The sequence below is a fragment of the Dermochelys coriacea genome, chromosome 6 (assembly GCF_009764565.3).
Source record: "Dermochelys coriacea isolate rDerCor1 chromosome 6, rDerCor1.pri.v4, whole genome shotgun sequence".
NCBI lineage: Eukaryota > Metazoa > Chordata > Testudines > Dermochelyidae > Dermochelys > Dermochelys coriacea.
The window spans coordinates 92,178,873-92,206,859 of NC_050073.1; the positions used below are offsets into that span (position 1 = coordinate 92,178,873).

Genomic DNA, 27,987 nt, shown 5'->3' on the forward strand with positions numbered 1-27,987 from the left:
TCCTCAGATCCTCTGCCAATGTTGGATTGTTCTCCAGACCTTTGTCTGCTTTTAAATGACTCTAGCTATGATTCTTCCACCACTTTCCTTGTGACGAAAAATAAATCACATTCAAATAGGTATCACTGTTAGTATTTTTTTTCCTAATATCCATCCTAAATTTTTTTATTCTCAGTTTCATTCATATTCCTCGTTGTTACCTAATGGCTCACCCGAAAAATATATGGATCTCTTTTGAGATCAGACCTACAGATAAGAAATACATCATCTGCTGACTTCCACACTCTTTGTTTAATAGGCCTCTGTAAAGGGGCATCTGCCCTGCACTGGCCCTGATAGGGTTAAAATCCAGCCTAGAGTGCAGCAAGGAAACAGTCAATTAGGGCAGTGGCTGCAGCCAATTAGGGTGGCAGCAGGACCAGCCAACCAGGACCCAGCTGGCCCATATAAAAGGGAGCTGCAGGGCAGAGTAAGTGAATCTGCTGCAGGAAGCCAAAGGGAGGGGACTGGCTTCCTAGAGGGCTGTAGAGATGAGTACCGTGAACAGGGCTGCTAAGATTTGCAGGTCTGAGGCCCTGGAAAGAGAGGAAAGGAGTCAGAGGCAGGAGCTGAAGGTGCTGGGGTTGTGGGGAAGTGGCTCAGGGAATTGACAGGCTGGTAGAGAAAGAAAAGCAGGGCAGTGGACCCAGGGTAGTGGGTGAGTCTGGGTCTCCTCCCCTCTTGTGGGTGAAGAAGCGGCCAGTCTATGGACCACCAAGCCCTGTGAGCTGCAACTGTACTGCTGTGGAAGGAGACCCCTGGAAGGAGGAACCTGGATTGTGACATAGCTGAGGCAGTGAGATTGGAACTGCAGTGGATCTGCAGGCAGAGATTGGATGGGAGAACCACCACCAAAGGGCACACCTGCTGACCAGAGCTAATTCCTGAAATGGCCAGCAGGAGGCACTAGTGTGGTGAGTGACTCTGTGACAGCTTCACAGAGGTCCATAGAAATTGTTTTACCTTTTCTTAGCCATTTCAAAGAGTTTTGGAAGATGGTTTAGTTTGAATGAATCAGAAATAGGAAACAAGAGACACATTTTGCCACATTTATGCCCTATCAGCCAGCAAGCTGACTCAAAGCACGTTTGTACATGATCAAGCTTGAAAAGCTATATTTCCTGACTCTGTAATAGGGATCACTTGATGGTTCATAAATTCAATCTATTGTAATGAGTTTGCAGAGGAAAATTATGTTGTATAATGTTATCTAAACCTGAGCTAAGAGGTTCATCAACAGTTATTTTATAAATTAACTATACTGTGTTTAACACATCCCTGGAAACTGCTGCTTTATCCACCTATTTCCTGCACTGCAGGATATTTTAAGTAATTGTGCATTTGTTGTCAAGGTTTCAAATGCAGCAGATATGTGGCAGCTGGCACCTTTTGAAGGAGATGTCGTTTTAAACACAAGTTAGTGCATCTAATAACATTATATACATTATGTTGCATGTGTATAATCTCCTCTCAAAAGCATGCATAATCACCATTTATGTTAATAGAAACTATATGGACATTTGAAGAGGACATTTCCCTATGCTTCAATCTGATGATTGGTAGGAAAAACATTGACTGATTTCTCTTTCAGAGCATTTGATCAGCAATTAAATGTCAAGCAGATATATGCATTTAAACTGACTGGCAATTTATAGCAAACAGTACCTCCCAGACAGTTCCATCACACCTGTTTTCAGAGGTGCTTGAAAGTCAGAGAATCATATGTGCTTAGTGTTAGAAAGGCCATGCTGGGCAAGACTCACCCCTACCTGCTCTAGGATGGTGTATGGTCTAAAACAGTCTCCTAGTCTCCTTCTGAGCACTTCCAATGATGTTGCCTCAGCTTCCCTTAGCAAATAATTCCATTGTATAGATCTCACTGCTAGAAAAGGCTTCCTCCAAATCTGAATTTAAATAAACTAAACCTACTCTTTCTGCCCTGTTTGTTCCTTTACTGACATCCCATGCATTTCAGTGACCTTTGAACTAGGTGAATGAGAGCAATGCTATAAAAATGCAGTTTTGTTTATATAATCCCTATGTATCAAGGGCTAAAGTATTCTTCATGTTGTATTTTAAACTGCTACGTACCCTTGTATGATGCTTAACAGCCTGTACTTTCTACCCTTAATGTGATTGCAATTAAGTGGTGGGAGAAATGATTTTTAAATGTGTATGAAGTTTGCCTATACAGAGTTTTAAGGTGCTTCAGGGTCTTTTGGAAGAGAACACTATATAAATGTAATATTTTACTAGCATCACATATCTAATCTCACATGCTGTGAGGATGCCTTATTTTTCTCCCATGGGAGATTATTTCAGTGCCTAATTGCTCTCACATTAAGCTTTTTGTTTTTTCCCCCCCCCCTTTAATGCTTACCCTGAGTGGGTTTTTTTTCAGTGCTAGCTTAAGGCTGTTACACTTTATTTCATCACTTTCAGAAGAATGTGCCATTTAAAATACTTTTAAAAAACAAACAAAGAAACCCTTAAGCTTTTACAGCTGAAAGTTAATAAAAACAGATGTCTTTTAAAAAAGTATAATTAGTCCTAGCTACTCATACACAGAGACACAGTGTAGGTTGTGGTGTGTGTCATCAAAATCTGTTTGTAGGTAGGCTTCAATAGAGGTGAATCAATGGGTAAAAGCCTATACCACTGAAGTCAGTAGGAAACCAGGATTCCATCTACTGTTTGTATTATGCTGAGCTTAGTTGGTGCCATTGTTTTTGAAGGTGCCCAAATGTCAGAGCAGTTCAGCTGAAAACTCAGAAGGTCCAAGTTTAATTTTGTTTCAGATAATCACCTAAATATTTGGCTTTTAGAATCCTAGAATATCAGGGTTGGAAGAGACCTCAGGAGATCATCTCGTCCAATCCCCTGCTTAAAGCAGGACCAATACCCACTAAATCATCCCAGCCAGGGCTTTGTCAAGATGGGCCTTAAACCTCTAAGGATGGAGATTCCACCACCTCCCTAGGTAACCCATTCCAGTGTTTCACTACCCTCCTAGTGAAACAGCGTTTCCTAATATCCAACCTAGACCTCCCCCACTTCGACTTGAGACCATTGCTTCTTCTGTCATCTGTCACCATTGAGAACAGCCTAGCTCCATCTTCTTTGGAACCCTGCTTCAGGTAGTTGATGGCTACTATCAAATCCCTCCTCACTCTTCTCTTCTGCAGACTAAATAACCCCGGTTCCCTCAGCCTCTCCTCGTAAGTCATGTACCCCAGCCCCTTGATCATTTTTGTTGCCCTCTGCTGGACTCTCTCCAATTTGTCTACATCCTTTCTGTAGTGTGGGGACCAAAACAGGATGCGATAATCCACTTGTGTCCTCACCAGTGCCAAATAGAAGCAATAATCACTTCCCTTGATCTTCTGGCAATGCTCCTACTAATGCAGCCCAATATGCTATTAGTCTTGTTGGCAACAAGGCACTCTGCTGACTCATATCCAGCTGCTTGTTCACTGTAATCCCCAGGTCCTCTTCTGCAGAATTGTTGCTTAGCCAGTCAGTCTCCAGCCTATAGCAGTGCATGGGATTCTTCTGTCCTAGGTGCAGAACTCTGCACTTGTCCTTGTTGAACCTCATCAGATTTCTTTTGACCCAATCCTCAAGTTGTCTTGGTCACTCTGGACCCTATCCCTACCCTCTAGCTTATCTGCCTTTCCCCCCAGTTTAGTGTCATCTGCAAAACAGCTGAGGGTGCAATTAATCCCATCATCCAGATCATTAATAAAGATATTGAACAAAACCAGCCCCAGGACTGACCCCTGGGGCACTCCACTTGATACTAGCTGCCAGCTAGACATTGATCACTACCCACTGAGCCCGACAATCTAGCCAGCTTTCTATCCACCTTATAGTCCACCTTATAGTTTATTTCTAAACGCTTGAGTTTTGGTCTTTGCCCTCATTTTCTACCATTTTTGTGATGTTTAGTCTCATCTGATTTTGTTGGCTATAATTCAGATAAATGTTTGCTAAAAAGATGAAACAATTTATAATAATCTGAACACTTTTGAACATCAAATGTGATTTGATTTTTTGGGAAAGATTTAGGTTTGTTTTTATTAAAACCACATTGTTTCTCTACTTAGACTCATTCTAATGTGGAGGCTGTCTACTAGCTCCATAGCTAGCTCCAGTTTATGTACCAATTTGCACTTAATTCAGGATTAAACCTCCCCATTTCACACTTTAATGATTGGATTTAGTCTGTAAATTTAACACTCTCTCTCCATGGGCCAACTGAATTTTATAATGAATATATTTTTCAAGTATTAACTAATGTTGGCAGAGAAAAATATTAAAATTTCCCTTGAGATTGTAGCTTTTTTAAGCTCTTCCAGCTCAAGTATCTTGGCCACTAGAAACACCACGCTCCCAGACATGTTCACTTTCATCACAACTCAAATGCAGATAACATTCTGAATGTTACATTTACACACCAAAAGAGTTACTCTTCTTTATTCTGTATAACCTGTTTGGTGTCCAAAAGGGAAAGCCTGTTCATGGATGTTGCTAATCTGCCACCATGACTCAACAGGTCTGTTGTACGCAGTCACTGGAGAAGCAGAGAGGCAGACGGCACATCAAAGGGTTTGCAGATAACAAGGGTTGGTTATGCAGGGCTGTGAAAGGGCAAGGGGAGATGTAGGAAGCAGGCCTGCTGCTTTAGTTACCTCATACACTAGAGCAGGGATCAGCAATCTTTGGCACGTGGCCTGCCAGGGTAAGTCCCCTGGTGGGCCGGGCCAGTTTCCCTACCACGTCCTCAAGTTCAGCCAATCGCAGCTCCCACTGGCCGCGGTTCACTGCTCCAGGCCAATGGGGGCTGCAGGAAGCGGCAGCCAGCACATCCCTTGGCCCGTGCCGCCAGAGACATCGTAGGGCCAGTATGCAAATCCTCTGAGGCCTACCCTACATGATGTAATCATGCAAGAGAAAAAGGATTTATTCTGCAGTCTGAGAGCAGGAACTTCAGAGTTTTAATCTAATCTCTGACACTGACTTCTTGTGTGACTTTGGTCAAGTCACACATGGTGCAATCAAACTTGCAGTAAACTCAGTGGAAACAGTCTTGCTGGTTTCAGTGGGGTTGGATCTGGACCTTGACTTTTTTTTTTTAGTGTTTTTTAGCATCTGTAAAATGGGGTAAGGACGTTTGAGGTTTTTCTGCATTTCATTATGGCTCCAACCAAAAATCAAACTCTTTTGTTGACCAATTTAGTGACTTCTTTTCTATCATTGGATCTCTTTGAGATATTTTTCAAGTGATAATGGGCTCATTTCAAGGCAAAAGATGCCTTAAAAGTTTGAATTTGACATTTTTGCCTTTCAGATTCAAAATATTTGTTTTAAAAATATACTATTGTTCTAGGCCATATACATTCATAGCTTTAGAGTTAAAAAATAGCTTTTTCTTCAATTTTGTAGAAAAGCAAATTCAGAAGGGTCATGAAATCACCCAATATTTCCATGTGATATGTTGTGATGAAGTGCTCACCACTTTTGCACAGCTCTTGGGGCATGTGACTGACAGTGTAAAGTTTGTCCAGCATGCTTTTTTTATTGAGATCTCACTTTCAGGGCATCAGGTGTCACTGCTCATTTACATTTGGCTGTTTGATCCTGCTTCCCTTGTAGCAGGAAACAACTTTCTTAAAGGAGTCTGAGCCTGATGGGATTGGAAGGATTTACATAGGCCTCAGCTAGAATCTGACTAGTTTCCATTCTGTATTAAGGCAGCTTATTCTTTCTCCTTCTAGTTCCTGTATAACTTTGCAGCTGTTAGGCTTTGATTTCCCCCTCTAATTTCCCCAGCATTGTGGATTTTTTTTGTATGCCTAAACCTTCACTTAGGGCTTATTTTCTGCACAAACATTTTTGTCACCTCCCCTAACAGAAAAGCATCAGAAAACCGCTATCCTGACTCCCATTTCCCTGCTCCAACCCCTTTTACTGGAATACTCTAAATGTCTTTAATTATTTAGAAATGTGAATTAATGAGAAATGACTCCCTGTGGAGAATTTCCCTGCCAAAATTGGACAAATTTATGGGGCTGCACAGGTGTAACAGTAGAATTTGGCATGCCATCTCTGCAAAGTGTTAAACCCTTTGGTGAAGCCAAACTATTCCATTGTGTTAAGATACAACAGCGACAAGGTAGGTGAGGTAATAGTTTTGACAAGCTTTTGAGTGGCACAGAGCTCTTCAGGCTCTGAAAATATCCGTGTCTGATCTCCAGACCTGAAGAGGATCTCTGTGTAGCTTGAAAGCTTGTAATTTTCACCAACAGAAGTTGATCCAATAAAAAGTATTACCGCACTTGCCTCGTCTGTCTCATATACAGGAATCAACATGGCTAAAACAACACTGTAAATCACAGTAAGATGCACAACCTTTTTGTATAGAATCTTTCATTCAAGCTGCATCTCTGTATTCCAAAATGTTTGACGGAGTTAACTACGGCACAACACGGGAATATCAATTACTGAAAGCAGTGGAGTAAAGACCAATGGTTAATAAAATGAAGCAGTCAGTCACAAGACTAATACCAGAAACAGAAGAATAGAGAGACGAGAAGCTTGAGTTAAGGCTTGAAAAAAAGGGGTGAAATGGAGAGAAACAGGAAGACTTTTCTAGTCAGCAGTAGCTGCAGAGGAGAATGTTCTTGCACCAACAGTGGTGAGACTGACAAGGGAAAGAAAGGAGTAAAAGATCAGGGGAACAAAGAGATAAATGAGTTACTGCTCAGTTATGTGCTATGAACTCTTTTCTGCTTCAGCATTCTGGTAAAATATGTAATTTAATGGATACTCTTTGAGGATATGAACAGTACATACAGGCAAGAGACCTTATACAGTTTATTTATTCACTGCTTCTTGCCACATCTATGCACATGTAATTGACTGATCATTGCACTCTAAGTCACTGGAAGACCATCTGTGCACAAGCAGCTTGCCTTGCAGGAAATCTTCATATTTTGATGCTCTCTGATGCAGTTATAGGTATTGGTGACGGGGGGGGGGGGGGGGAAGTGATGTAATATCAATGATCATTGCATCTCTAGACTGGCCAATGCAGTACAGTCCAGGGCTGACCTGCACCAACTGGTAGGTGTTTGATTGTTGGGAGCTGGAGTACACAAGCTGCAAGGTTGTTCTCCACTCTTGTTTGGCATACCTGAACCTATATCTGTTTGAGTGACAATGTTAGGGGTTTAATGGTGGTAAGAAAACTTTGTTGTGACTTTAGTGTCAACACATATAGTAGATGCCTTGGATCTAGGCATTGCCGTGTGTGCTCAACTCTACTAGCAACTTCCCAGCACATATCAGGAGGAGCAACACGAGCTTGTAGAGGCTGACATGGGTAGGCTTACAGCCTCCTGTAATATAGCATCAGGCAGTGTTAAGTGAAGCATGTAGGACAATGATACCTAAATATGTAGTTTGTGACTCAAAAGCTGTTTAGTGTTTCATGTGTGGCTTTTGTGCAGTCACAACTGTGATCAAAGGGATGGCATGCTAAGGAATCACTCCCTCCCTATTATCATTTACAATGGAGAAGGGTTTGTGTTGAATTAAATTATCATGACATGGTGTCTTGATATTGCTTTCCAACTACTTTGTCAATGTAGTATGTGTTGTGTTGATCACAGTGCAATGTTCCAGCTGTCCCTCCATGGTGACTTTGCAGTTCTTTGCTTCTTTATGGGAGGAGGAAGAGGCTCTACAGCTCTGCAAGGCTGAGGATAGCTGCTTTTGGACAATTTTCAAACTTGATCCCAAATCCTGGACCCATTCATGTCAATAGTAACATTCCCATTTGTTTAAGTGGGACCATTATTTGGCCTCCAATTGTGTCTGCAGATTTGCGTGTGCACACAGCTATTTGCCCATGCAGATCTTCCATATGCACAAATGTTGGTTTTAACCATGCAAAGAATGAAGTTTTGTGGGCACCAATTAGGAAAATTTCTCTCTCAAATCCTTTGGGCCTGATCTAGTGTACTTTGAAGTAAATGGGACTCTTCCCATTGAATTTAGTGGCCTCTGTGCTGGGCCCTTGGTACATAATGATGGCGACTAATCTTTCACCAGTAAACGTATGAGTATTCTTATTACAGTAACCCTTTGGAATTTGAGGACCCTCTGACTTATATTTTCCTAGGCATTTCTCTGACTGGCAATCTTAAAAATGACAATGTTTATGACAAAAAATGCACAGGATAGGAATAACAAGGATTTGTTGAGGGGAGAAAACTAGCAGTGTCTGGCCAACTCTATCTGGCTCAGGCTAGTGCTAGTCAACCCTTACGCCCAAGACTGCTAAATTAAATTCCCCAACAAATTCTAATAAGATGAACGTTCTTATATTTCCCTACTTGCTGCCAGTTTCCAAATGGTTATTACAGCTGAAGCTTCCAATGCACATTAGAGGTTTCTGGAACAGATCTGAGTTAGTATTGCTGTGACCTTCAAAGATTTCATAATTGTCACTGTGAGCCACACCTGGACCGCTCAAAACTTCAGCTGTGGTAGGACTTGTGGTAGGACTTCTGCACCACATATACAGATTCCTACAACTTTAACTAAAGAATCCTCCATGGCACAGCATTAAACAGCTCTTGTACCTGTTGGAGGGCAACGGTGCACTAGGCAGATCACTGCAAGATTTTCACCAGATTCACAGGCAGTTTAAGGACTAGGAGAGTAACAAATTTGAGCATAAGCTTTCGTGAGCTACAGGTCACTTCATCAGATGCATTCAGTGGAAAATACAGTGGGGAGATTTATATACACACACAGAGAACATGAAACAATGGGTTTTATCATGCACACTGTAAGGAGAGTGATCACGTAAGATGAGCTATTACCAGCAGGGGTAGGGAAGAGGAAAACCTTTTGTGGTGATCAAGGTGGGCCATTTCCAGCAGTTAACAAGAACGTCTGAGGAACAGTGGGGAGTGTGGGGGGGGGAGAAATAACATGGAGAAATAGTTTTACTTTGTGTAATGACTCATCCATTCCCAGTCTCTATTCAAGCCTAAGTTATTTCCCCATGGTATTTCTCCCTCCCACCCCACCCCCCACTGTTCCTCTGATATTCTTGTTAACTGCTGGAATTAGCCTACCTGCTTGTCACCATGAAAGGTTTTCCTCCTTCCCCCCCCCTGCTGTTGGTGATGGCTTATCTTAAGTGATCACTCTCCTTACAGTGTGTATGATAAACATATTGTTTCATGTTCTCTGTGTGTGTGTATATAAATCTCTCCTCTGTTTTTTCCACCAAATGCATCCGATGAAGTGAGCTGTAGCTCACGAAAGCTTATGCTCAAACTTAGTCTCTAAGGTGCCACAAGTACTCTTCTTTTTGAGAATATAAACTAACACGGCTGCTACTCTGAAATCAACCATATTGTGGGGCTGGCAGAGTGAAACTTATGGGTGTACAATTCATATCATACTTCATGGCATGTGACTCCTCTCTTTTTGTCATGGGATAACTGGTGGAGCGGCATAGCAAAATTCACCATGTCAGATGGCATAGTTTCTCCCCATAGTATTCTAATCAACTGGGTACAGGAACAGCTTACAGAAAAGTAAGATCATAGACAGGGGAGATCGATAGTGGGTGCTTGTGGGCAATATAGAGGCTGGGGATTGGGTTAGTGCTTGCAGAGACAGAGGAGGAAGAGATGGAGAAAACTGCTTAGAGGGAGCACCAATAATTTCACAACCCCTAAAAATATATAAGGCCAGAATCCGTACCTTCCTTATAGTCCATTCACTGAGATTCATAGATACTAAGGTCAGAAGGGACCATTCTGATCATCTAGTCTGACCTCCTGCACAGCGCAGGCCACAGAATCTCACCCACCCACTCCTATGAAAAACCTCACCCATGTCTGAGCTATTGAAGTCCTTTAAATCATGGTTCAAAGACTTCAGGGAGCAGAGAAGCAGAGAGATAGTAAATACTATGAAAACTCCAGATCCTGAGCATGTTGCTTCTCTGTGGAGACTACACTTGTTCACCGATAATGAGATTTATTTTTGTATGGGAGCTCATTTTTTCACTTCAACCAATTGCCCTTTTTATAAATATTTAGGCCAATGTTTTGGTCAACAAGAAATAGTCACTCTTTCTCTTAAAGAAGAAAGCATCATTGGCAGAAATGACCCAAAAGTCTCATGTTTGCTTGGTTTATATTGCTATGACAGCAACTGCTTTTTGCAACTTCACACCTTCACCAAAGCCCAATGGGAGAACAGTTCAACACCCAGATCTGAAGAAATTACAGGAAGTCCCCCCTGGTTCCCAGGTACTGATTGACTACTCCTTTGGTTTTACTCTGTACATGTGGAAGCTTCAATTTCTCTGGTGGACTGGTAAAGTGAACTCGTATTCACATGTTTCACCCTGCATGTTTACTTCTCTCTTTAAATTTGGACCTCTCTGTGCCCATCTCAGCAGCAGTCCACGCTAAGGTGTTGCTCTGTTCCTTGTGCCATTTCATCTATCCAGAGCTCTTTGAGCCATAGATTCCACTTAATCTCTTCATATCTGTCTTCAAGTTTAGATTTAGATTTGGATCTAAACTTCCCCACCACTGAGAGTTTTCAATTCAGATTTTTCATTTTTGGTCAATCCAAGAGAGGTGCCAAATAGAGTTGGTATTTTTCTTTTGGTCAGAATACATTCTTTTTCTAAATGGTTTTTTGGCCATTTCTGTGACACTTTTACTGACCTTTTAAACGTGCAACTTTTTTTTTTACCAAAAACTGAATTGAAAGGTTATTTTATATTTCAATTCCATAATATTTTTTAAATTTAAAAAGAAAAATGGCACCCTGTGAAATGCAACCTACTTCAAAATATGAATATGTTCATGAATTTCTGTTTTTTTCAAAGAGTTCTAACAACTGAACTATTCAGAACTTATCAGAATCAAAACCTTTTCAGAGTTTACGTTGGGTATCTGAGGTTTTGGTTTGGGCTCATCTCAGTTTTAACTAGTTCCCTCTCCCCATAGGACATCTTTCAGTTCTCTACTCCTTTTGTTCCTCTTTGTGACCTATTCATGAACCAATCTTTTTTTTTTTTTTTTTCAAATGTGTGAGGAATTCAAAAATGCTGGGAATCTCGTGAAAACTTTTCCTTTGATTGTTATACCTTCTGACCCTGATTTGGAAAATAAGAACAGCCTTTCTGCTTCAGAACCAGAGTCATGATATACCAAATAATGAAAGGAGAATTAACCAAAGTTTTTAAGACCTAAAATAGACTGGTTCAGACTTGGTTTCTGGTTTGGAGAAAGAGTTGGTTTGTTTCTTGTTTTAGGGAAACAAATTTGACCATTGATTAAAACCAAATTCTTTTATGGACATAGAGAATATCCAGAGTGATCATAATGATAACAAAATTTTGGAAGAGATATTAAATGTCATCATGCTTTGAGGCCTAAGCCTAATTGGAACTATTAGAGCAGGAAGAGACAATGGGGGGAGGCACAGATCCCACATCTGCATAGTGTGGGGCTCTTCCACATTTCTCTGAAGCATTTGTCAGAGAAGATACTGGACAAAATGGCTTTCTGGTCTGATCCTATGTTCTTGTTTTATGCAAACCAATTTGACCATCTATAATAAAGATATTACATTGTATTTTCAGAAATTTAAAGCTTGGCTGTGAAAGTTGATTGATAAGCCCAGAATTGCTTTAAAGATTCTCTATTTGAAAAGCTATATAAACTACTAAAAGGAAGGTTCCTAGTTTACTTTTACTTTTACAGCTTGACAATCTGTTTGATCTCTTGAAAAAACAGCAATATGGCAACTAAAAAAAGCAAACAGAATGTTGGCAATCATCAAGAAAGGGATATATAATAAGACAGAAAATATCATATTGGCTCTCTATAAATCCATGGTACACCCTCAGCTTGAATATTGTGTGCAGATGTGGTCTCCCCATCTCAGAAAAGGTATATTGGAAAAGGTTCAGAAAAGGGCAACAAAAATGATTAGGGGTATGAAACAGCTGCTGTATGAGGAGAGATTAAGATGGACTTTCCATCTTGGAAAAGATGACAAAGTGGGGATATGATAGAGGTCTATAAAATCATGTGGAGAAAGTAAATAAGGAAGAGTTGTTTAGTCCTTATCATAACATAAGAAATAGGGGGTCACCAAATGAAATTGATAGGCAGCAGGTTTAACACAAATGAAGTATATATATATATATTTTTTTTTAGACTATGCACAATCAAACTGTGGAACTCTTTGCCAGAGGATATTGTGAAGGCCAAGATTATAACAAGGTTCAAAAAACTAGATAAATTCATGGAGGATAGGTCCATTACTGGCTATTGGCCAGGATGAGCAGGGATGTTGTCCCTAGCCTCTGTTTGCCAGAAGTTGGGAATGGGCAATGGAATGGATCACCTGGCCCTGGTCTACACTGGGAGTGTGGGGGGGAGAATCAATCTAAGTTATGGAACTTCAGCTACATGAATAACGTAGCTTATATCTACTCACTGCAGTGTCTTCACTAAGGTGAATCAACTGCTGCCACTCCCCCATCTACTCTGCCTGCACCTCTCACAGCGGTGGAGTACAGGAGTCAACAGGAGAGTGCTCAGGGATCAATTATTGCATCTACACTAGACATGATAAATCAACGCCCTCCCCCCACTGGATTGATCACTACCTGCAATCCGGTGGGTACTGTAGACATACCCTTGATTACCTGTTCTGTTCATTGCCTTTGGGGCACCTGGCAGTGGCCACTGCCAGAAGACAGGATGCTGGGCTAGATGGACCTTTGGTCTGACCCAGTATGGCCATTATTATGTTTTAAAATCTTTTTTCACCCCTACCCTCATTTTGAAATGAGACAAACCTAACAGAGGAAAGATTCCACTTTAACTGTGGGGTTTTTATGTGCACCCACACCAAAGAAATTTCATAAGTGGGACATTTTGCTACTGATAGTATGCTTGTATTTTCATGGGATCAGAAGGGCTTTAGGTGTCCCCTTGGCAGAACTAATATATATACCTATTACTTTTTTAAAAAATAAGTGCATTTTGCATACAATATTTAATCTCCACAATGTGTAATCAATAGGAAGTCTTCTCTTCCGGTAGTTAATGTATAGAATAGGAGCTTCAAAATCCAAAACACTACTTTCAAGATTTTCCTTGATAAAGGGCCAAACCTTCAAGGTCCTTGTTCAGTTTCAAGTCAGTCTATACTTAGGATAAACTCCCGTCAACTAAGTAAAAACTGAGCAAGCAGGACAGGCTCAGTGAAAAGCTGAAGTATTTTGAACCCAGCCAGGCTCTCCCTGTACATGATGGGTGATACCTGGTAAGCCAGGCATACATATAAGCTGTTAGTTGTTTTCAAGATATGTTTTCTTGGTAATGCTTTTGTTCTGAATACATAGTATTTTGCTTTAGGGGAGCTGGCTGGCCACTGGTTAGGCCTAGGAAAACAGAATGGCAGGTGCTGAACTAGTCAAAAGTACTGAGGTGATCACAGAAAATTGTAGCCTAAATCCCCAGTCAAGGTGGAGTTACAGAACTCCATGCTGTGACTGGTGATGGCTGGAAGCCTAGAACTTAAGTGGAGTTTCCTCAGAGGGTCCACAAAGGTGTCAGAGGTGCAGTTACTTTGGGAACTGTGACCACAAGTACAGTGGTTGATGGGATTGTGTCTACTTGTTTGTACAGCTCACAACACTGTGAGGCCAGACTGGAGCCTTTGACCATTATCACAGTACAAATAATTTAATAGTAGTAATGATATGGTAGCCCAAATGTCTGCTGCATGTGAGATCTGGGCTTTGGTCTCTTTCCCGAGCCCTGTGGACCCAACTCACTCAAACCCAAGGGAGAGGACTAACAAAGTAAGGAGTGCCTGAATTCCTGGACTTTGCCCTTGCCACTCAAACCATCCCATCCAGGCAAAGGTTTGGAGGAAGCTGCAATCAACCGTTCTCACTGGCAGGGAATGTTACAGGATGCAGCAAGCTAGTTGTTGAAGTGGGGGAGGATCCCAAGACATTCATGTGGGGCGGGGGAAGCATCTGTGACACATTGTTTTACTAGAGATGAAAATGTACCACATCTCCAGATATGAACAGCCCAGTGCTGTTCAGCTTTGGCAGGGAGTTAGAATCTCAGTCTGGATCTGAATTTCACAGTGGGGCCCTCTCTGTATAATGGGCCAAACCAATCTCCCCGACCAACCCATTGAGGAGTTGGAATCCTGATCTGAATTTGGTGGCATAGGATCAAAGTCTATGCTTTACATGCCAGCCAGCCCCTGGCATTCAACAGATGCCAACCGTGAGGGCTAGGTGCCAACTAGTTCAAATCGCGGGATAAGAACACCATAGATTTCAAAAAATAGTCATGGGACAAAGGCAAAAATCATAAGAAGTTATGATGTTGCAATTCCTCTCTCAGAAGCATTCCTGTCAGGACTTCCTTATAGGAAAACTGGCAAACACATACTCATCTTGCTCCTCTTTAGACCCCCTATGATGTGCTCTTGGACTCGTCTTCCCTTTCTAGTTTCCTATCCTTTCTGTACACCACCACTTTTACTTGGACATATGCTCCAGTTCTGCTACCTTTCTATCTGCTATTCTGCTCACAATATCTACCTCCCCTGCATGTCCCACACTTGGATCTAACCCCCCGACTAACCACCTTAAGATGCCCCAGGTCTCTCTCAGCCCAATCGCCTCATTGCCAAACCTACCAAAAGTGACCTTACAAGCTGAAAATCCTGGCATGTCTGGTCATCTGGTGGAATTGCTAAAATCTTAGAAGATGGGAATAACAAAATTACAATTTCCCATGATAATGGACTAAGGTAGGTTCCTTAGTCTAAGAAATAAAAAGCACACTTTATTTCAGCCAAGTAACATTTTTTTCCCCAATATGCTGGACCAGCCAGTCAAACATAATCAGATTTAAGAACCAGCAGAGGTAAGTTGGTAATGCTGTTTGGCTCTGCAACTAGGAAGCCAGTAAGTAAGGAAAGAGAGAGGCTAGAAGAAACCCTGCCGATAATGGAAGCTGCTGCTTGCTCAAGAATTGGGGCATTTGGGAAATACAGTTGATATGCACTCCTGAACAAACAGGACCCTGAAATCTGCCTTGATATTTCCTCACAGCAGGGGATCATTTGATCAAGCTGTACCAACCACTGGCTCTTTCTGTAATAACTACACTCTCTCTGGGCCAGAAGCTGCTCCAGCTACGTCAAAGGCATCAATCATAGACAAGTCCTAATGCCAAAAATAACAGTGTCCATGAATGGAAAACACTCTGAGGTCCATAGTACCTCCCTGATCAAAGGTTATGGGATATCTGAAAATAAGCAAATGCTCGTTCTCAAAGGAACTAGTTCTTTAGGGTGATGTTATGGCTCAGAGGGATATAAAAGATTAAAGTTTCCAACAGTCATTTTCTGTCATAAGCCTACACTTCCCCATGTCCTGTCCTCTCCTCTCATCCCTCAAAGAAAAAGAAAGCAAGTGAGCAATAAAACAATTAAGAGGGCAGAAGTGAGATGTAATGGGAAACATTCCCTTGCCATTTATTTTTTTAGACAAAGGTTTATATTCAGGTGTGCTACATAGAGAACAGCTCTTGTTTTTCCAGATCAATATGGACAGGGGGATGCTGTTGGAAACTGGGTATTGCAAGAGCAACTTTTTGGGTAGCAAAGTTCTTGGCTAGAGATGGGGGTGTGAGATTCCTATCTGCCAACTCTGGAGGGTGTTGCTAAAGAGTGAGAAATGAAAGGGAAACCTCATATAAGGAAATTATTCTGATTATATTTATACAATTTATATTGTTTTCACAGATACTGGAATAATTGCAATGAAACAGAGTTTAGCATTCCTGCTGAGTGAGCACTCAGGTTGGATTTGAGATCTCACCCTTAAATTACAGGGTCTGGCCTTGAGGCCCTCTGACCCTGTAAGAAGAGAATACCTCAAAGTCCTGCAGTAATTGCCCAAACCATTATCTCAACACTATTATAAATTGTAGTGTTAGGGACTGATAAATTCTCATTTGATTCTAATGGGAATCCCTTCTACCACAGGTCATGATTTTACCAGCTGATCCAATTGGGCAACCCCCTACCAATACTTGTACCTTCTTTGAGGTCAGCAGAGCTCTGTGCAAGCATAAGGGCTTGCCCTCATAGATCAGCTGACAAGCCTGGGGCCTCAGGTTGTTGGGGAAGGTGTATATAATCCTGGAGCTTTAAAATATTCCCATTGTGTAGATCTATCCTGGAGGGTGAACATTGAGTTCCTATAAAAAAGTCAAGGAGTACTTGTGGCACCTTAGAGACTAACAAATTTATTTGAGCATAAGCTTTCGTGAGCTACAGCTCACTTAAAAGTCGGAATAGTAGGATTTTAAGGCTGCAGGACTGGACATGGTAGAACGTTGGAAAGAACCCCCCCCCCCTTTTTTTTTAAAGTTTAGGGAAGAGACTACCATGAGATGTAATGAATGGTACAGAGAAGGGAAATTAGCTGCTCCTATTCACCCTGTCTCTTAAGGAGACATCCAATGAAACAGAGTCGACAAAAACTGGTAAAAGGAAGTATGCGTTGTTTTTTTTAAACACAATGCACCATTATATTGCAGAACTCATTCCACAGGAGTCCATACAGGTCAAGAGCTTTAAAGGAATCAAAGATTCAATGTATATAAATAACACAACCTCCACAGTTCCAGTCATTTCTTTTTTCCTCTGGAACATTCCTTACCAGGTTTAGAACACAATAGCACTTTGCAATGAATAATCCCTAGCCCCACTTCAGCCCCTCTCCTCATAAAGAGGAGTTTTTAGGTGATCCGCCCCTGAACAATCTCACATTTAGAATGGTGTAAGGGCTGGAGGGGGAGGGGGGCTAAGCATCAGACTTTGGCATTCAGAATGCTTATTTAATGTTATGACTTTGCAACAGCAGCAGAATTAAATGCAGTGAACACCAAGAAGATGTGGCGATCAAATGTTTAAATAAGGTTAATGCTGCTGCTTTGCTGTTCATTGTCCTGCATTTCATAGAAGCATTAATGATCAATTAGATATCTAAGTGATGCAAGCTCTGAACCACAGAGACCTTTCTAATGAATCATTTTATACTTAGCATGGGTTACACGTTCATTGCCTTTTCTGAATGTACATTTTCTTTCTTTAAAGGAAGACGAATGCTGTCAGAACTAAGTGCATTTGGATGAATATAATAGTTTTGAAAGTGAGGGACTAATGGCTCTTAGAGAGCCAGCCATAGTATAGCCAGCTACACTGCAAAGTTCCCACTCATATCTCCAGCAATGCACCTGAATTTTTGATCTGTTCCAATTGCAGGATCCACACAGCTCTGTCAATGCACCTTAATCCTGGAGAAAGTAACCCCATTACATTTCCTTACTATCAGCAATTTAACTTGCTGTCACCATGTTAAGGAGTGAGCTTTGCTCAGATATGAAGTGTTCCATTAAAAGGGGTTTAAAAAGCCACACACAAAGCAAACAAAAATGTCTACAATTTTAAAACGGTTTGAGAATTGCAAATCATGCATGCTCTTGCGAAATGTATGTGCCTTAAAGAGTGCAGTGTCACTATGAATGCCCATGAGTTACTGTTAGGGAAGTGTGAACCAGACACAATGAAATAAGAACTGAGACCCAATCTGCACCCAAAACTTCATCTGAGTCACAACTGAAATATTCTGAGTGTTTCTGAAACATTCAGTTAACTTTGTTTATAATAAAAAAAGTAGCAGAAGACCTACTCTTACTGAAATTTTATTTACATCCTAGCTGTATGAATGGATGGAAAATAGAACAGCTTGTTTAGCCAGGAAAGCATGACTGAGGTTATGGAATGAAAGACACTGTGCAGTCGGACACACTGAAATAGATCTGGAACCCCAGGAGGACCTTACTGGAGAGGCTGATACAGACTGGTCAACATGGCAAAGCCTGAAGCGCCTGCGCACGCATACTGGCAGATCAAAGACTAATATGATCAAATAGGGTTTCTAATATATGTGATTGTGGCTTGGTGCAGACCACGGAGCTCCTGCCATTTGTCGACTCTTTGGGGAGACCTGTACAAAGAAGGATCTCACTGCTGAGATGGAGAGAGCCATCGCTTGAGCACGGTTCTGGAAAAAACATATAGTTTGTGACAAGGACATGAGAACAAGAAGCTTGTTTAGTGAGTTTAGAGATGCATGTAGGCCACAGAGCTATGGGTAGCAAGGAACAACTCCCAGCATGTGCTGTCAGAAGCTCTGTCTCTCTCTCGGGGGATGGTCTATGAGTGATGGTCAGAGGGATATACTCAGGAGCTGACAAGTGAAGGAACAATGTCACATGAATGCACTCTATTGGAACAAGTCTTTCTCTGTTCGTTCACTGGGATTCATTCTTCCAGGGTGGCATTTCAGGTAGTTCCCATACATCTTTGGGGATACAGGGTGTTCTGAAATTGTGCCTAATTCAGTTAGCCTTTATTTTTACTTGTCCAAACACACAGGTGTCCTGCACTGTTGTCTTTCCCCTGTTGCAAGGAGAATAGACAGTGAGACCACACAGTTTGCTCTAGGACTGCAGAGAGAACGATTGAAGGCTCCTGTCTTCCCATCTTGGGACCTCTGTAAAATTAGCTAGGTTTAAATAAAACACCCTATTTTACTTTGGACTGAAATTGTGTCCCTCACCTCATTTACATGAATCCCAATGAAATGGAAAACCAGCTTGAGGAGTTTATTAGGAGTTAGGTGGGATTAAAAAGAGCAGACTATAGGGCTTGACTGAAAACTACTGACGGTTTTTAAAAGCACTAGGATTTTTTCTCCTCCCTTTAATTTCCTGGCTGGAACTTGGCACCAGAAGGACACTTCACACCTTCTGATTTGGTGACATCGGCACATACTACACACAGCAGTCACCTTCTTTTAAAAAACAGCCACCCCCCCATACGTCTCCTTTTCCAATTAACCCTGTCAGTGACCATCTGAAACATCTATTGTTCTCTATCACAGAGTGCTCACTCACAGCCTCCTCCTGGTACCTGGAAAACTGCTCTTTTCCAGGTCCAATGCTTCTCCATATGATCTCTTCACTTGTCCTCTCTCACTTTGTGGCTCCTCTCACTCCAGGAGCAGCAGCTTTCTCTACATGACTCAGCCCTCTGGCCAGGTCACTATGTGGTTTCCCCTATTGTCCAGGCACTGCTATCAATAGCTGGTGGGGAATAGGAGCCCACGCACTACTCCCAGTTCCAGCTCAGGGCTGCAACACATAGCCAAGGTCTGTTGAGTCCCCAGTCTTGCTGCTCTCTCCCTCAGCTGCTTCCTACCCACCTCCCAAACGCTTCTCTCAGGGCCAAGATCCCAGGGATTCTGCTCTTTCCCTGGGATCCCTCCTTCCCTCTCTAATTCACAGAGGATTGGTGCAAACTTCCTCACAGCAGCCATTTCCTTTGCCAGCTTCCTGACTTCATACTAGCCCAGGCCACACCTGCTGAGGTGAGCTTCATGTGTGGCTTGTCTCACTAACTGGCCATTTCTCAGCTCTCTTAACCTTTTCAGGCCTGGTGTGAGGTGAACACCCCATCACATTCTCATTAATGCAAAACCAAGAAGCTGTTTCACTTTAATTTCAAATGAACATTTGAAGTGGTAACAAGAGTGCTTTGGTACTGTCCTTACGTGTTCTAAGAGGAGTAATGTTTTATGTTCAATGGGTGTAGTCAGGATATGTTGGTTTTAGTTTGTACCTCCTTACCACTTGGACAGTCAAAATATTCTGCTGTCATACACCTTTTTCTTTGGTAGAAGTCTCCCCTTAGAGAGATTTACTTGGTGATTCTCATTTTCCCTGAATAGCTGCAATTCTGTTTTTGAGGATTAGTTCACTCTTGCTATGTTAAAATAACAATAACACTCTGTATGGACACAGACACAGAAGATCTCAAAACACTTGATAAAAATGGGTATTAATCCCAATTTCACAGATGAGGAAACTAACTCCTAAAAAGGTAAAGGAACACCCCAACTCACAGTGAGCCAGTGGAAGACATGGATAAAATCATGGATATAAATTAATATTATAAACCACTTTGTGTATTGTGGTAGCACCTACAAGCCCCAGTTATAGACCAGGATCCCATTGTGCTAAGCACTGTATAAACGCAAAACAAAATACACTCCCTGCCCAAGGAGCTCATTATTTATAAACTATATAGAGTGTGTATTATGCACATTAGAACTGGAAAAAAAATTCTATTCAACCATTCTGTCTGTTTTGTTACAGATGAAGGATATGGTTTAATGGGGAAAAGTAGGTCACTGTCAGAAGTAGGATTCAAACTCATTTCTCCAGAGGAGACTATAATGTGAACACAGTACCTTGAATCATCTATATCCAAGTCTGCCAAGTGACTCGCTGTGGGCAATTCACTTTGCCTGTCTCTGCCTCAGTTCCTTCATCTATAAAATAGGGATAATATCCACCGTTGAGTTTCATTACACAGTCACCCATTCAAAGAGTAAGGCAGGTAGATTGACTATGCTATTGCCATTGACATTCTTTGTAAAATTTTGAAAATGCATCTTGGAGAGTGAATGATGGCTTTAATGGCATCATTTTATTTATAAAGCAGTGTTGATATAGATGGCACTTCAGCACTTGCTATAAAACGTACAAAATAAAAAAGTTCCTCCCCAAAAGGGCTTACAAGCTAATATCAGACACTGAAATTGTTGCCAGAATTTTTCTTAGGGGAAAAAAATCCATTTTTTTTTACACTTTTATGACATTGACTCTTCTAATACTCTTCCCCCTCTCCCCTTTTTTATTTAAATGTTATGACTAGCTGAGGAATATGTGTCAAAATTGCTGTGAAACTAACTATGCTATTTCATCATTATGAATATAATAACTCAAATCTTGAGTCTTTCTGTTCAAATGTATCAGCTAATTGCTTTGTCTTTTGTAGAGCTTTGTATTTATTTTTAGCTCAGTGTGTAACTGTCACATAGCCCCTTCTCCCATGATCAGATGTCAACACCTTCCTCTCCATGGCTTGAACATATAACCTCTGCCTTCTTTGACGCACTCAACAAATCCATATCCAAATCCTGCTGCTTGTTTCTGCTCAACATCTCCAAGATCCATCCTTTTCTTTATACCAGCTTCTTTGTCACAGCTAAATCTCTCGTTTAGGCCCGCATTCTATCTGCTTCAGCTCCCACAACATCTTCCTCTCTGGTCACACACACCTTTTCCCTTCAGCCCGTACAAAATGCAGCCGAGTCGTCCCCCTTGTCCATCCTTCTGATCATGTCACTTCCCTTTTTAAATCCCTTAACTGGATCCCCATCCATTGTTCCATCAAATTCAAGCTTCTTCTTGTCACCTCTTTTGAAGTTCTATATACCCTGCCCCTCCCTACCCGTCCTCTTTTCTCTCAGTTCTTGTTTCTCCTCCCACTCACACCTCCTCCATTAATGCCCCCATCTTTGGCGATCCAGTTGTTTAATTTTCTCATATAAACACCTATGCAGGTTTTTTCATGATGTCCCATATGTGTGACATTCCTGATATGATTCACACATCTTTTTTCCTGTCCACATTTAAATTCCTTTTAAAGAACTCCTTCTGCTATACTCATTATACTGAAACTTGTTGACATATACAATAAAAACAAAGCAGTTATAGATTTTTGGCTTACCCCCTAACTTTGGACTTTATGCCATGAGCTCTGCAAGGGATCTCAAGAGGAGTACTTGTATGCATAACGTGCTCTCTGTGCATTTGAAGGAGAAGAGCTGTAGTTCGTAACAAAAAATTGTTTGTCTGGTGATTTTGATGGTGACTGATCTGAATGTAAAATGCATAAAAAAGTATTTGTCAGTGAAAACAATTGACTTAGCTTATTGTCTATCACAGACCTTCATGTTGTGACTCATTTTATATGTCTTAGACTGGAATGAATAGGCATATGGATTTCAGTCTAGGTACGTAGAGGATATTTGTTAATGGAGTGGATACTCTACTATTTCTGCATTTATTTATTTTTTTTAGTCTGCCTAGAATCAGTCAAATTATAGACTTACATTTTTCCCTAACAGAACATAATAGATGTTTGTGTCAGTACAGCATAGCTGTTTTTGTGGATGCTCTTTGCATGATAGTCATTGACAAGGAAATTATATCTTGGGAGATATGTGAGTTGCACTGTGTAATGCCTGGTAGCTGAGGGGACCCATGGGGGAAGTCCAGAGCTGTAGTCAAGGGTGTGAGAGTGGTTGGGTAGCCGGCAGGTCAGTCTGTAGCAGAAGCAGTCTGAGGCAATGGTCAGAGTCCTCACAGGAAGATGCAATCAAGGGGAAAGGTCAGTGAGTTGGGGAGACAAGATTGGGCAAGCTAGCAGACAAGGCAGGGTCACATGAGGCAGCAGGGCAAAGTGGTCTAGGCAACAACCAGCAGGCAATGGTCTGTTGCTCAGGACCATCCTTCTCCTGCTGCTAGGGCCTTTATATATGTAAGCAGGGTCTGAATGAATGCTTCCCTGACAGCTGGCAGGAAGGGGGAGAGACTTGGGTGTGTTTATGTAAGTACAGTTTGCTGCTCTGCTTACATATTCAGCACATACAGTGGGGTCAAAGTGACCTGTGAAAGTAAGAGGGGTGGGGACAGGTATCCCAGCCAGGAGGCTGTACACTCTTATCAACTGTTCTCCCTACACTGGTTTAACCTGTTCCTCTCCACTGTTGAAAGAATAGAGCTAAAGAGGCTTCATTAGGTGCTTCTTTGTTATGTTAAATGCCCAATCAGAGCTGAAATCAGTTGTGGTAGGACTGTGTTTCTGCCTTGCCTGCTAAGAGCTAAAAATCACTGAGAGCTGAAGTCACTTGAGATGGGGCTGTGTTTCTGCCCAGCATGCAAAGATCTGAAGATTACTAAGGTTTCAGAGTAGCAGCCGTGTTAGTCTGTATTCGCAAAAAGAAAAGGAGTACTTGTGGCACCTTAGAGACTAACAAATTTATTAGAGCATAAGCTTTCGTGAGCTACAGCTCACTTCATCGGATGCATTTGGTGGAAAAAAAGAGGTTTTTTTTTCCACCAAATGCATCCGATGAAGTGAGCTGTAGCTCACGAAAGCTTATGCTCTAATAAATTTGTTAGTCTCTAAGGTGCCACAAGTACTCCTTTTCTTTTTGCGAAGATTACTAAGAGACTGATGTAAAGAGGTCACAGCAGAGAGGCAGGTGGCAGCATAAGGAGACTGACAGTCAGCTGATGAATGAGTGGCTGGTGCGGTGCAGAGGCATGATGAGTGGCCAGCAGGGTGGCGGGTGGAGAGGCGTAGCAAGAATGGTGAGCAGGTGGCACGCTGGGTGCAGTGTGCAGGTGGCCGGCAGGGGAGGCTGGCGGGAGTGGCCAGTGAGCGGCCAGCAAAGTGACTGGCAGAGAGGGGCAGCAAGTGAGTGCCCAAGCAGCTGAGCAAGTAAGGTACCTCTTCACCCCACCCAGATGCAACTCTGCAGATCCACTTCTGAACTCTGGATCTGCACTAACCAAGGACAGCAACTGAGTGGGGTTCAGAGAAGGGTCAGGCATGTGAAAGGGACTTTTGACTTGCTGGACTTAAGAACCTGAGGGGAAAAGGACATTGCCCAGCCTACTTTTGCAGATGTCTTTTATTCATGGTTTATTAACCCTGTTTGCAGTGTTTTCCTGAATTAACGCCGAGTTACTTCCCTCCTTTTATTAAAAGTTTATTTTCTACACTCAGCCTCTGTGCTTGCGAGTGGGGAAGTATTGCCTCTCAGAGGCGCCCAATTTCCCAGGTTACTGGGTGGGGGCTCAAGTCAGTTCTGTATTGTATCAGTGGAAAGGGGGCTCTAGATATTGAACCCGGCCCTGGATGCTGCTTTCTCCACCAGGCAGAAGGGTATATATATATATATATATATATATATATATATATATATATATATATAATCATTGAGGTGCAATGGCTAAGGATAGCTGCTGGGGGCCTAGGTTCAATGCTGTGGTCCTGACACACAGGCATACATATGTGTAATTTTGGGGGAGAAAAAGGGAAGGGGCTTGAGGAGTACAGAGAAGGTGGGGAAAGAGAATGTTCACACACAAATGAAACTGATAAGAATGCATTGGGTTGGTCTTACAAGGCCAAATATGGACAGATTACTTTTACATTGGTATAATAACTACATGGGTTTAATTTAATTAGGGTATTGTGTTCATTTTTTATTTCCGCGCATCTCTGTGCTTTTGGATTCCAACAGAAAATAAAAATGCCCTAATGCTCCTAGGGACTGTTCTGGCCTGATCATATGTCAAGGTGTAATGAAACCCCCTGTTCATGTGACAAATTAAAGTTCTGGATATTTTGGAGAAGCATCCAAACTACTAGATACTTATCTAAATAATTCCTTACAGCAGTTTGCTTACCTCTCTCTATCAGTACCAGACCCACACAACACAAACACCTTACTTGAATATATCGAAGAAAACACATTGCTGCTTTATTCCCTTTTTAAGGTTGTGGTTAAAGTACATGTTACACTATATAACTTAAGGATGTCAATAATAATGATATTTGATAATGTGAAATGTATTAACCAGAAATTAAATGTGTTCAGCTGCAAGCATAGGCTCTGAATAGCAAGTATGGAATTCAAGCCACTAAGCTTTTCAACATATGTTTTCAACATCTCATGATTTGTTACTTACAGAACAATGCCACCTCACTCTGTTCACATCATAAAGAAGGTTCCTAAAACCAAAACATATAAATCATGTATCTTTCCAGGATTTAGATGTAAACCCCTTGAAACATCTGTTGCTTAATGGTTTGACTTGAAGCTTTCAAGCATATTAGGTTTGTATTGTTATCTATAAATACTCTCATTCTTATTCTTTGTTTGCCTGTATATGTGTACACATACATTGTTCTAACAGTTTTTCTGCTTTGAAAAACCGTGTGATTTGTCTTCCTTCTTTAAGGACAGCTCAACCAAAAAACCAAGAGAAGACTGAATATTGAAATAAAAATTTTGTACGTACAAATTAAACATTTTAAACAAAGTGCCTCCCCTACACACAATTCCCGTGTTGTGTTTATTTCCATTGATATTTTGTGAATGAGTTTACCAGTGAAGATTTTCATGGACATAAGATTTTTTTTATAAATATTGGAGAAAATTTTAAAAAATTACATATATTAAATATAAAATGTAAACAAACAATCTTTTAGGAATGGAAAATTGCAACATTTGTTTAAAGTAGAAATTGAATGTCTCAATCTTATCAGAGTGCTTTCTTTCAATTTTTGTTTTGAAACAATTTTTTGTCAAAGTTGATATGTTTTTGCAAAATGTTTCACTTCCAATAAATCAGCATGTTCCAACAGACAATATTCTATCGGAAAATGGTCCAACTGCATTCAATAAGGAATTGGGAAACTCCTGTCCAGGTGAAAATGGCTCAAACATTTTCTTCAGGCAGATGCAGTGTTAGCCCATAGGGTGCCCTGTGAAGTAATATTTTGGCCCCTTTGAGCACACACACAGTACACACTGAAAAAGCAAATAGGGGGCCCCCTTGGTCTGCTTGGTGCCCTAAGCAATTGCTTAGTCTGCTTATGCCTAGCGCAGGTGTAGGTGTGTTAGGGAGGCTATCCCACTGTGACACTGCACCCCATATTCTTCACAGTATTATTATGATATGATATGATGATTATGACATAATCATAATGTATTTATGCACAATAGAACATATGAGATATAATTGGAAAGGTTATGAATTACTGAATATGAGTATCCTATTTGTATGCATGTATCCTTTTTGTATCTGAAGTTAGGAATATTTGACTCTGTATCTCTATTACAAATGTGCTTACACCTGGGGATATGCCACTAGACCAAAGACTGTCAGTCTAGATGGCTGTCTGGGAAGAGCCTTTCAGGTTGATGAGCCATTAGGAGTAAAACAATAGGTCTAGAAGAAGCTAATCTCTCACCGGGGACTCTTCCAGAGGACACAACAATCGGTCTCCAATCAATGACTGCTGTGACACTACAGGGACATGTAACCAGGTCACCTGGTCCTGGACTCCATCTTGGAATACCAGTGCTTTTCCACTGACTGGTTTGGGAACCAAGCTTTGAGAGAAAGGATTCACGCCATATGCAGAAGCTATTTAAGATAGGGAAGTGACATCATCATGATTCTTCACTGACTCCCAACCCAGAGACACTCTTGGAAGTACCTAAGGAACAAAGACTGAACTGGGGGGAAGAGCTGGACCCAGGATAAAGGGATTTTTAGTCTGTGAAAGGAATACCTGGGGTTTTTAAGCTGTAAGCAAGTGCAGCTGGCCCCTTAAAAATCTCTGCAGCCTTCTTGAATCATCATTGAGGGTGAGAATTTGCTACTTATACCCTATCTCTTTAGTATATTAAGTTTAGTTGTGTGGTTTGTTTGTTTGCTAGGTAATCTGCTTTGATCTGTTTGCTATCCCTTATAATCACTTAAAATCTATCTTTTGTAGTTAGACAAAGCAAAAATAAGTAATAACTTGGGGCAGAAAGGTGTTGCATATCCTTCTCCACATTGGGGGGGGGGGCAAATTTCATGAGTATATGCTGTGTAGATCTCTGTGCAGCACAAGGTGGTATAATTTTGGGTTTATACTCCAGTGGGGTATATGCCTTAGGAATTGGGAGGTGCCTTATTTGTGCCTTCCCATGCAGGGGTTGGTTAAAGAACACTGTGTGTATGTAACTACATCTGGATGACTCCATATCTGTATGTGTGCTGGAGCCTGGGAGAGAGCTTGTCAGGCCGGTCACAGCAGGACAGTGTAAAGGGAGTCCAGCTGGTGGGTAAGGGGAGCTAATGGTACTCCAGTTCCAGTGGCACCCCTGGGACAACCTGTCACAGTAGCACTGTAAGCAGGGGTCATATGCACAGCTTGTTGCTCTGAGTCAGACTTGCACTTCATACACTGGTGATGGTTGTAATAGTGGTGTTCTAGAGATCAGTCAAAGTGGTTACCAGTTTATTTCATTTGCTTATTTGGGCAAGGGAAATAGGGACAGAAAAAGCAGGAAAATAAGGTGAAAGTGAAAACTAGTAAATAGCTGGAGCTAAGCAGATTGCAGGCAGAAGAGAGGAGAAGGAACACAAGAGACAGAAGAAATTAAAACAATTACAAATAAAAGAATTGGAAGCAGGGTAATGCCAGACAAGAAGCTGCATACCAAGGGCCCTGGACTGCAAGACAAAGAATGGAGGCCAGGAAGCTGAGCCAAGAAGAGAGGGGAAAAAGAGAAGAAGCAGGACTGGACTTGATAGAGAGTCAGAACCAGAACCCCCACACGCCAGAAAGTCCCACCTCTCCAAAAATCAACAAATGTGTCCTGGGATATTGCGAATATTTCATTATCTTTGGGAGGCTGTGAGTACTCCATGAGATTCCTGTGAATCAAAAGATGTCCAATTTGGTTGAAACATTGTCTGGGGAGAGCTCTGGATATATTGAATATGATGCCAATTAGAGATGATTCAGATTATGAATTCAAGAAATGGTTTAAAAACAGTTTCAGATTACACCTGAAACCTAGAGTAAAATTTAGAAGCCTTAAGAGGAGTGCTGGGATGAGTAATGTGGCATATGTAAACCAGATGAGAGAATTTGAGGGGATAAGTGGGTAAGGGGAAAAGGTGTTAACAAGTCTTGAAGAAATGTGTGATCTTGTTAATCAGGAACATTTCCTGAGTATATGTAGTGATGATGTAAAATAGTGTTTATGGGATAAAAAGGTGAAAGCTGATGATG

General features: G+C 41.4%; 1 long non-coding RNA gene across 1 annotated transcript; it reads left to right on the forward strand.

Moving 5' to 3' along the window:
* Positions 1 to 493: 493 nt before the first annotated feature.
* Positions 494 to 19,113, forward strand: LOC122460596. Its single transcript, XR_006282007.1, has 4 exons — positions 494 to 953; positions 17,299 to 17,353; positions 17,467 to 17,507; positions 17,922 to 19,113. It is a non-coding gene; the product is annotated as an uncharacterized LOC122460596 (long non-coding RNA).
* Positions 19,114 to 27,987: the final 8,874 nt, after the last annotated feature.